Below are 12,169 nucleotides of genomic sequence, written 5' to 3'. Positions count from 1 at the left end.
GAATGGCTACCCAGAATTCAATGGACAGAGGCGCCTGGTGGGCTATAGTCCATGGAGTTGCAAAGATTTGGACATGACTAACACTTTCACTTTCATAGCATTGTTTATAAATGGTGACAAATTAAAAACTTTTTAAATACCCAGTGGTAGGGGAAACATTAAGTGAGCCAAGGTGCATCAATAAGGTAGAGAATTATGTTGCCATTAAAAAAATCATATTTTGGAAGACTATATAAGACATGGAAAATATCCATGGATTTTTAACCTTAAGAAAGCAAGACATAGGACATCCGCTACCTGGAGGGTCGCGGCTAGAGGCCAGCTCCTGAGAACAAACACAAGCCGCTGGCACCCGACCAGCGCGCGCAGAAACTGAGGCTGGGGCCGCGGAGGGGAAAGGGCGCGCCGCACCCGGGAGAGTGCGCCCGTCAAGCTCCTGGCTGCCTGAGCCGCTCAGGCCGGGGAAGGCACAAAACGCAGGCGCAACCGAGTCTGCGCTTTTGTGGAGTACCCGAAAACTGGAACCACACGCAACGCAGGGCATGCTCCATATAGAGCAGCTGGGAGCCTGAGCAGTGTAGACGGGGAAAGCACAGACACCCATGAGCAGGGGCAAACCCAGTGTGGCCGGAACACGGTGAGTGCTACCCACACACAGCGATATCTGTCTGCAGCGCCCCGTCCCTCCCCGTAGCAGGACTGAACTAGCGAACCTAAATAAGAGATCACCTCTGCCGGCCTGTGTCAGGGCAGAAATTAGACACCAAAGAGATGGCAAACAGAAGCCAAATAAACAAAGGGAACCGCTTCAGAAGGGACCGGTGCAACAGATTAAAATCCCTGTAGGTAACACCGACTACACCAGAAGGGGCCTATAGATATCGAGAAGTGTAAGCTGGAATGAGGAGCTATCTGAAACTGAACTGAACCCACACTGACCACAACAGCTCCAGAGAAATTCCTAGATATATATATATATTTTTTTAATTAAAAAAATTTTTTTCTTTCCTTTTCTTTTTTTATTTTTTCTCTTTTATTTTCTTTTAAAATTCCCTATTACTCCCCCATTACTCCTTAACTTTCATTTTCATAGATTTTTACGATTTTTTTAATTAGGAAAAAAATTTTTTTCTCTTGTTTTTTTTTTTTTTTTTTTCTTTTTCTTGTTTTTCTCTCTTATTTCCTTTTAAAGTCCTCTAATACTCCTCTATTATTCCTTAATTTTCATTTTCATTTCACTATAACCTTGCAAAAAAAAAAGAGAAGCCCTATTTTTAAACTGAACTTCATATATATTTCTAAATTTTTTTGTTTTTGTTTTTAAATATTGTATTTCAAAGAGTCTAACCTCTATGCTAGATTTTTAATCTTTGTTTTTCAGTATGTGATATAAATTTTGGACATTTAAGAATCCAATATTCAGTTCCCATTTCTATTCAGGAGTGTGCTGATTACTCTCTCCCACTTTTGACTCTCTGTTTTCTACCTCAGAACACCTCTATTTCCTCCTTTCCCCTTCTCTTCCCAATCCAATTCTGTGAATCTCTGTGGGTGTCTGGGCTATGGAGAACACTCTGGGAACAGACAACTGCGTAGATCTGTCTCTCTCCTCTTGAGTCCCCCCTTTTTCTCCTCCTTATCTCTATCTCCCTCCTCCCTCTCCTCCTTTTCATGTAACTCTGTGAACCTCTCTGGGTGTCCCTCATGGTGGAGAATCTTTTCACCACTAACCTAGAAGTTTTATTATCAGTGCTGCATAGTTGGAGAAGTCTTGAGACTACTGGAAGAATAAAACTGAAATCCAGAGGCAGGAGACTTAAGCCCAAAACCTGAGAACACCAGAAAACTCCTGACTACATGGAACATTAAGTAATAAGAGACCATCCAAAAGCCTCCATACCTACACCAAAACCAACCACCACCCAAGAGCCAATAAGCTCCAGAACAAGACATACCATGCAAATTCTTTAGCAACGCAGGAACATAGACCTGAGTGTCAACATACAGGCTGCCCAAAGTCACACCTAACACATAGACCCATCTCAAAACTCATTACTGGACACTCCATTGCACTCCAGAGAACAGAAATCCAATTCCATGCACCAGAACACTGACACAAGCTTCCCTAACCAGGAAACCTTGACAAGCCAATTGTCCAACCCCACCCACTAGGTGAAACCTCCACAATAAAAAGGAACCACAGACCACCAGAATACAGAAAGCGCCACTCCAGACACAGCAATCTAAACAAGATGAAAAGGCAGAGAAATACCCAACAGGTAAAGGAACATGAAAAATGCCCACCAAGTCAAACAAAAGAGGAGGAGATAGGGAATCTACCTGAAAAAGAATTTAGAATAATGATAATAAAAATGATCCAAAATCTTGAAAACAATATGGAGTTACAGATAAATAGCCTGGAGACAAAGATTGAGAAGATGCAAGAAATGTTTAACAAGGACCTAGAAGAAATAAAAAAGAGTCAATTAAAAAATGAATAATGCAATAAATGAGATCAAAAACACTCTGGAGGGAACCATGAGTAGAATAACGGAGACAGAAGATAGGATAAGTGAGGTAGAAGATAAAATGGTGGAAATAAATGAAGCAGAGAGGAAAAAAGAAAAAAGATCAAAAGAAATGAGGACAACCTCAGGGACCTCTGGGACAATGTGAAACACCCCAACATTCGAATCATAGGAGTCCCAGAAGAAGAAGACAAAAAGAAACACAGAAAGGTTGTATAAACGTGAACCCAAAACAACAAAGTAAATGGCAATGGGACCATACCTATCAATAATTAATTACCTTAAATGTAAATGGGTTGAATGCCCCAACCAAAAGACAAAGACTGGCTGAATGGATACAAAAACAAGACCCCTATATATGCTGTCTACAAGAGACCCACCTCAAAACAAGGGACACATACAGACTAAAAGTGAAGGGCTGGAAAAAAATATTTCACGCAAACGGAGACCAAAAGAAAGCAGGAGTCGCAATACTCATATCAGATAAAATAGACTTTCAAATAAAGGCTGTGAAAAGAGACAAAGAAGGACACTACATAATGATCAAAGGATCAATCCAAGAAGAAGATATAACAATTATAAATATATATGCACCCAACATAGGAGCACCGCAATATGTAAGGCAAACGCTAACGAGTATGAAAGAGGAAATTAATAGTAACACAATAATAGTGGGAGACTTTAATACCCCACTCAAACAACTATGGATAGATCAACTAAACAGAAAATTAACAAGGAAACACAAACTTTAAATGACACAATGGACCAGCTAGACCTAATTGACATCTATAGGACGTTTCACCCCAAAACAATCAACTTCAACGTTTTCTCAAGTGCACACGGAACCTTCTCCAGAATAGATCACATCCTGGGCCATACATCTAGTCTTGGTAAATTCAAAAAGATTGAAATCATTCCAGTGATCTTTTCTGACCACAATGCAGTAAGATTAGATCTCAATTACAGGAAAAAAATTATTAAAAATTCAAACATATGGAGGCTAAACAACACGCTTCTAAATAACCAACAAATCATAGAAGAAATCAAACAAGAAATCAAAATATGCATAGAAATGAATGAAAATGAAAACACAACAACCCAAAACCTATGGGACACTGTAAAAGCAGTGCTAAGGGGAAGATTCATAGCATTACAGGCCTACCTCAAGAAACAAGAAAAAAGTCAAATAAATAACCTAACTCTACACCTAAAGCAACTAGAGAAGGAAGAAATGAAGAACCTCAGGGTTAGTAGAAGGAAAGAAATCTTAAAAATTAGGGCAGAAACAAATGCAAAAGAAACTAAAGAGACCATAGCAAAACTCACCAAGCTAAAAGCTGGTTTTTTGAAAAAATAAACAAAATTGACAAACCATTAGCAAGACTCATTAAGAAACAAAGGGAGAAGAACCAAATTAACAAAATTAGAAACAAAAATGGAGAGATCACAACAGACAACACTGAAATACAAAGGATCATAAGAGACTACTACCAGCAGCTCTATGCCAATAAAATGGACAACTTGGAAGAAATGGACAAGTTCTTAGAAAAGTATAACTTTCCAAAACTGAACCAGAAAAAATAGAAGATCTTAACAGACCCATCACAAGCAAGGAAATCAAAACTGTAATCAGAAATCTTCCAGCAAACAAAAGCCCAGGACCAGATGGTTTCACAGCTGAATTCTACCAAAAATTTAGTAGAAGAGCTAACACCTATCTTACTCAAACTCTTCCAGAAAATTGCAGAAGAAGGTAAACTTCCAAACCCATTCTATGAGGCCACCATCACCCTAATTCCAAAACCAGACAAAGATGCCACAAAAAAAGAAAACTACAGGCCAATATCACTGATGAACATAGATGCAAAAATCCTTAACAAAATTCTAGCAAACAGAATCCAACAACATATTAAAAAAGTCATACACCATGACCAAGTTGGCTTTATCCCAGGAATGTAAGGATTCTTTAATATCTGCAAATCAATCACTGTAATACACCACATTAACAAATTGAAAGATAAAAACCATATGATTATCTCAATAGATGCAGAAAAAGCCTTTGACAAAATTCAACATCAATTTATGATTAAAACTCTCCAGAAAGCAGGAATAGAAGGAACATACCTCAACATAATAAAAGCTATATATGACAAACCCACAGCAAACATTACCCTCAATGGTGAAAAATTGAAAGCATTTCCCCTAAAATCAGAAATGAGACAAGGGTGCCCACTCTCACCACTACTATTCAACATAGTTTTGGAAGTGCTGGCCACAGCAATCAGAGCAGAAAAAGAAGTAAAAGGAATCCAGATAGGAAAAGAAGAAGTGAAACTCTCTCTGTTTGCAGATGACATGATCCTCTACATAGAAAACCCTAAAGACTCTACCAGAAAATTACTAGAGCTAATCAATGAATATAGTAAAGTTGCAGGATATAAAATTAACACACAGAAATCCCTTGCATTCCTATACACTAACAATGAGAAAACAGAAAGAGAAATTAAGGAAACAATACCATTCACCATTGCAACATAAAGAATAAAATACTTAGGAGTATATCTACCTAAAGAAACAAAAGACCTATACATAGAAAACTATAAAACACTGATGAAAGAAATCAAAGAGGACACAAACAGATGGAGAAATATACCGTGTTCATGGATTGGAAGAATCAATATTGTCAAAATGGCTCTACTACCCAAAGCAATCTATAGATTCAATGCAATCCCTATCAAGCTACCAACAGTATTTTTCACAGAACTAGAACAAATAATTTCACAATTTGTATGGAAATACAAAAAAACCTCAAATAGCCAAAGCAATCTTGAGAAAGAAGAATGGAACTGGAGGAATCAACCTGCCTGACTTCAGACTATACAGACTGTCTTGATGACAGTATGGTACTGGCACAAAGACAGAAATATAGATCAATGGAACAGAATAGAAAGCCCAGAGATAAATCCACGATCCTATGGACATCTTATCTTCGACAAAGGAGGCAAGGTTATACAATGGAAAAAAGACAACCTCTTTAACAAGTGGTGCTTGGAAAACTGGTCAACCACCTGTAAAAGAATGAAACTAGAACACTTTCTAACACCATACACAAAAATAAACTCAAAATGGATTAAAGATCTAAATGTATGACCAGAAACTATAAAACTCCTAGAGGAGGGCATAGGCAAAACACTCTCCGACATAAATCACAGCAGGATCCTCTATGACCCACATCCCAGAATATTAGAAACAAAAGCAAAAATAAACAAATGGGACCTAATGAAACTTAAAAGCTTTTGCACAACAAAGGAAACTATAAGCAAGGTGAAAAGACAGCCCTCAGATTGGGAGAAAATAATAGCAAACGAAGCAACAGACAAAGGATTAACCTCAAAAATATACAAGCAACTCCTCCAGCTCAACTCCAGAAAAATAAATGACCCAATCAAAAAATGGGCCAAAGAACTAAACAGACATTTCTCCAAGGAAGACATACAGATGGCTAAAAAACACATGAAAAGTGCTCAGCATCACTCATTATCAGAGAAATGCAAATCAAAACCACAATGAGGTACCATTACACGCCAGTCAGGATGGCTGCTATCCAAAAGTCTACAAGCAATAAATGCTGGAGAGGGTGTGGAGAAAAGGGAACCCTCTTACACTGTTGGTGGGAATGCAAATTAGTACAGCCACTATGGAAAACAGTGTGGAGATTTCTTAAAAGGCTGGAAATAGATCTGCCATATGACCCAGCAATCCCACTTCTGGGCATACACACCAAGGAAACCAGATCTGAAAGAGACACGTGCACCCCAGTGTTCATCGCAGCACTGTTTATAATAGCCAGGGCATGGAAGTAACCTAGATGCCTATCAGCAGACGAATGGATAAGGAAGCTGTGGTACATATACACCATGGAATATTACTCAGCCATTAAAAAGAATTCATTTGAATCAGTTCTAATGAGATGGATGAAACTGGAGCCCATTATACAGAGTGAAGTAAGCCAGAAAGATAAAGACCATTACAGTATACTAACACATATATATGGAATTTAGAAAGATGGTAATGATAACCCTATATGCAAAACAGAAAAAGAGACACAGATGTACAGAACAGACTTGTGGACTCTGTGGGAGAAGGCGAGGGTGGGATGTTTCAAGAGAACAGCATCGAAACATGTATATTATCTAGGGTGAAACAGATCACCAGCCCAGGTTGGATGCATGAGACAAGTGCTCGGACCTGGTGCACTGGGAAGATCCAGAGGGATCGGATAGAGAGGGAGGTGGGAGGGGGCATTGGGATGGGGAATACATGTAAATCCATGGCTAATTCATTTCAATGTATGACAAAACCCACTACAATATTGTAAAGTAATTAGCCTCCAACAAATAAAAATAAATGAAAAAAAAAAGAAGAAAAGAAAGAAAGAAAGCAACACATAAAGTAACAAATATAGTATGTTCCCAATTTGAGGAAATACACACACACACACACACACACACACATAAAGGAAATCTTAACTCTTGGAGCTGAGTGGTCAGCTTATAGGAGATCTTTTTTCCTTGTTTTTATTCTTCTATGTTGCTTTTAAGTTTTCTACTATGCACACATATTCTATAAAAATAGCACTAAAGAGTATATGAAACATCAGTGGTATAAATAGCAGAAATCGGGAAAAGCATCGTTTAGACTCACCCTTTCTCATCCTTTCTGAATTTTCTTTTTTTTTTTTTTGTTGGTCATGTTCTCTCAATCCATGACAAACAAAGACGACTTAAAGAGGCTTTTATGATGATTGACAGAATCAATTAAAGGGCTGGCACATAGAGCTTGTTAGGGATTTTTAATTAAATAATTGTATTTATTTATTTGTTTGTTTTTTTGTTTATTTTTGGCTGTTCTGGGTCTTCACTGATGCTTGAGCTTTTCTTTAGTGTGGTTCACAGGCTTCTCATTGCAGTGGCCTCTCTTGTTGTGGAGCATGGGCTCTAGGGCATGGGCTTCAGTAGTTGTGGTTCTCAGGCTCTAGAGCACAGGCTCAATTGTTGTGGTGCAAGGGCTCAGTTGCTCCAAGGCATGTGGGATCTTTCAGACCAGGGATCAAACCCATATCTCCTGCATTGGCAGGTGGATTACTTACCACTGAGCCACCAGGGAAGTCCAGGGGTGTTTAAATGAACAAGCACTGTTGGAGAGAAAACCCACAGCAATGGAATATGACTAGTTAGCAACTGGAAGAGATTCAATGGGAAAACTGAAGACTAATGAACAGAAGATTAAATTGCAGCTGGAGAGATTTAGGATTGAGATATTGCAAACATTAATGATAGTACAAATTGTTAAACCCCAAAGAGGGTCACCAAGAAATGGTTAGATATTCAGCTATGTCTAGAGTTCTTTAAAGTCTAGAGTTCTTTAAAGTCAGGGGGATAGACAATATGGCCTCATGCAATCTTTTTCAGTCACAAATTCTGTTGTTTCTTGTTTGAACAGGATATAAAGAATGATGCTTGCATCTTTTTAAAGGGAGAATGGACAATTAGAAGTGAATGGGAGCTGGGAGTCTTCTCTATTTTCATCCCTGTATTCTGCCATGTCCACTGGTAAGAGATTTGGATATAATCAGGGCACAGTCAAGTAGTATCTATTATCAGCATGTAATGATGATAAATGGAGATTGTATTGCCATAGTGCAGTGAATAATCCTCCAAAGTTTCTTTTCAGAATAGTCCTTTACTAGCTCTTAAAATACACCATCCCCAAGGACTTCTAAGTGACAGGATCCTGCAAACAGTGAGTCTTGGAGCTGGAGCCCTGAGAGGTTGGCTTAGGCCCAGGGACCCATTTAGCTGATGCTATGTTCTGAAATCACCCTGATTATGAAGCAGAGCTTCTGAGTGCCAAGTGTTATGCCAACCGAATGACTTGACTCTGAAAAGTTAACAGGAACCCAGGATGCCTGTTGCAGCACTGTGAATTATTGCTGTTGTTCAGCTGGGGAATTGTTACTGGGAGTTATGGGTCTCCATGCCCCAGGCAAAAACACTGAGCCCAAAGGGAGTGCCTAACTTTGAGCAGGGGAAAAGGGCAAGTGCCCCAAAAGCACTTGAGGATAAAGACCCTCTTGGTGTAACATCAGGAGCAGTGAGAAGGTCCCTCTTCCGATGGATTTCTGGTAAAGACTATTGGATACATGAGATCCCTTTAATATGAGTAAGGGCATTCTTTATTTCTATAGTCAGACCTAAAATTGCTATGTAAACACCCTTGGGAGAAGGAATTGGGTGGTGGACTCACTCAGCCACACTGTGGTGAATGTGCAGGCAGGGGGCTCTAATGTGTCAGTGCCCAAGATAGAGGTTATACTCGCTCATCAGTGATGCGAGCTCAATACAGAATCAGGGCAAGGCACTGGAGAGTCTAGTGGAAGTACCCCCTTCCAACCTTGGCCCCTGGGCAGCATATCAGAATCTGAGTAGGTGTGTTTATGTGCTTGGAGGCTCCTGTATGAGCACACATGGACACAGGCTCATTGTACTTAGAGACTGTGAAGAAATATTAACAAATCCGTGCTGAGCACCCAAGTATGCCAGACCTTGTACACATGTTCTCTCACCCAGTCCTTATGAAGTGGCTAGGATTCCCATAGTCAGAAAACCAAGTCCGAGAGAGGAAACTGCTCATTCAAGGTTTGCAAATGTAGGAAATAAAACCAGGCTGTGGCCCGGGTCTCTAACTTAGATTTACTCCTCCAAATGAGATAGTAGAATTGCAATCCAGTTTGTGTGTGTGTTAAAAGTATTAATTTGTCAAACATAATCACTTAGAATAGTACACGCTTGTGGTGACTTCTGTCAATTTTGTTGTCTTTGTAATACCAAAAGCTTCAGTCAGATGAAACTGAACTGAGCCTCCCTGGACCTCTGAGAAGCCCTTTCTCTGCTGTACAAGAGTGATCACCACCTGAGCAATAAACAGTCTCTCTAGAACATGTTTCCAATCTTGTCATTCACTTATTTAAACTCCTTCAGTGGTTTCCAGTTTTCTCCCATGTAAGGGCCAAATTCTTAACTTTGTCTTTTAATAATCTGACCTCACTGGACCTGCTGATCACATTTCCTGCTACTTTACTTGAGACACCATGTGAGAGCCCTATTGAACTTCTCATTGGTTGTTTACCAAATGTGTCATGTTCTTTAGTAACTCCCTGATCTGACAACTTGGTCCCTCTGCCTGGAATCTCTCTTCCTACTTTTCCATCTGGGTAACTGCCACTCCTCTTCTAGAATAGCTGTTTAAGGTACCAGGATAGGGTAGGCATAGGACTGTGGGATTCAGTTTAAGGGCAGAAATATAAGGTTTAACTAACACATAGTAAAAACTACCCTTGAAAATGTACTAAACCATCCCAAAGTATATCATACAAGGTTTTGTTTATACAACCTTGTACATAAATATGTATGTGAAAATATGTGTCATTAAACACTGGAATCACACTCAGAGCAGTATAGTAAAATGTGAAAGCTGTGAGAAGTAGAGAACTCAGATCCCATGAGGGAATCTTAAATGAACATCTGTCTTCTCATGATCACCCACATCTGGGATTCACTGAGTCTTCCTGGTAGCCTGAATGATCAAAATTGTTTGTCCCCCCCCCACTCTCTCTCCAATCTAAATGGAGCCCCATAATGCTATCTCACTAGAACCACATATTCTGTGAATCTTTTCCTGACTCCCTCAGACACTATCAGTCTAATAGAATTCTGATCATATCTCTACCATAGCACCTATTAGGTCTTGTTATAATTATTTAAGTATCTATTCTCCCAAATAGACTGTGAACACCTGCAGATTATGACCCAGAGCATCTGTGTTACTATATCCATAGAACCTAGGACAGTTCTTAGGACCAGTGCTTCTCAAAGCATATTCCATGGATCAACATCAGAATTACCTAGAACACCTCTTTTTTTTTTAATCTTTTGCCATGACTCATGGGGCATGTGGGACTTGCAGGGATCAAACTTGCACCCCCTGCATTGGCAGGGCAGAGTCTTAACCACTGGCCCATCAGAGAAGTCCCTGGAGCACCTCTTAAAATCTAAATTCATGAAAGAGAAATAACAATTTTAGTTTAATTTTTATTTAAGGTTCTGATTCAGTACTTCTTGGGTTGGATCCAGGAATCTCTAATTTTGAGGCACTTCCGAGGTATTAGATCCGATAGACAGAGTGGCTGAAGAACTATGGACAGAGTTTCATGACATTGTAGAGGAGGCAGTGATCAAGACCATCCCCAAGAAAAAGAAATGCAAAAAGTAATTTTGGCTGACTGAGTTCAGTTCAGCTCAGTTGCTCTGTCATGTCCGACTCTTTGCGACTCCATGAACTGCAGCATGCCAGGCCTCCCTGTCCATCACCAACTCCAGGAGTCCACCCAAACCCATGTCCATTGAGTTGGTAATGCCATCCAACCATCTCATCCTCTGTCATCCCCTTCTCCTCCTGCCCTCAATCTTTCCCAGCATCAGGGTCTTTTCAAATGAGTCAGCTCTTCACATCAGGTGGCCAAAGTATTGGAGTTTCAGCTTCAACATCAGTCCTTCCAATGAACACCCAGGACTGATCTCCTTTAGGATGGACTGGTTGGATCTCCTTGCAATCCAAGGGACTCTCAAGAGTCTTCTCCAACACCACAGTTCAAAAGCATCAATTCTTTGGCACTCAGCTTTCTTTATAGTCCAGCTCTCACATCCATACATGACCACTGGAAAAACCATAGCCTTGACTAGATAGACCTTTGTTGACAAAGTAATGTCTCTGCTTTTTAAAATGCTGTCTAGGTTTGTCGTAGCTTTCCTTCCAAGGAGTAAGCATCTTTTAATTTCATGGCTGCAATCACCATTTGCAGTGATTTTGGAGCCCAGAAAAATAAAGTCAGCCACTGTTTCTACTGTTTCCCCATCTATTTGCCATGAAGTGATGGGACCAGATGCCATGATCTTAGTTTTCTGAATGTTGAGCTTTAAGCCAACTTTTTCACTCTCCTCTTTTACTTTCATCAAGAGGCTCTTTAGTTCTTCCTCACTTTCTGCCATAAGGGTGGTGTCATCTGCATATCTGAGGTTATTGATATTTCTCCTGGCAATCTTGATTCCAGCTTGTTCTTCCTCCAGCCCAGCATTTATCGTGATGTATACTGCATGTAATTTAAATAAGCAGGGTGATGAAACTAAGCCATGCCGTGTGGGGCCACCCAAGACAGACAGGTCATGGTGGAGAGGTCTGACAGAATGTCGTCCCCTGGAGAAGGGAATGGTAAACCACTTCAGTATTCTTGCCTTGAGAACCCCATGAACAGTATGGCTGTCTAAGAAGGGCTTAAAAATAGCTGAGAAAAGAAGAGAAGTTAAAGGAAAAGGAAGGATATACCCATTTTTTGCAGAGTTCCAAAGAATAGCAAGAAGAGATAAAAATGCCTTCCTCAGCAATCAATGCAAAGAAATAGAGAAAACAATAGAATGGGAAAGACTAGAGAGCTCTTCAAGAAAATTAGAGATACCAAGGGAACATTTCATGCAAAGATGGGCACAATAAAGGACAGAAATGGTATGGACCTAACAGAAGCAGAA

General features: G+C 39.8%; 1 protein-coding gene across 2 annotated transcripts in view; it reads left to right on the top strand.

Annotated features, from left to right (window-relative positions):
- Positions 1-12,169, top strand: part of DCX (doublecortin) — a 412,950-nt gene that overhangs the window by 227,614 nt on the left and 173,167 nt on the right. For both annotated transcript variants that reach the window (XM_070462136.1, XM_070462134.1), the window contains exon 4: positions 8,031-8,140. The gene's annotated coding sequence lies outside the window, so the exon portion shown is untranslated. The remainder of the gene's footprint in view (positions 1-8,030; positions 8,141-12,169) is intronic.

The sequence above is a fragment of the Odocoileus virginianus genome, unplaced genomic scaffold (assembly GCF_023699985.2).
Source record: "Odocoileus virginianus isolate 20LAN1187 ecotype Illinois unplaced genomic scaffold, Ovbor_1.2 Unplaced_Scaffold_1, whole genome shotgun sequence".
Classification (NCBI taxonomy): domain Eukaryota; kingdom Metazoa; phylum Chordata; class Mammalia; order Artiodactyla; family Cervidae; genus Odocoileus; species Odocoileus virginianus.
Note: the sequence above shows the minus strand (reverse complement) of the source record. Positions and strands in the feature narration are given on the sequence as shown.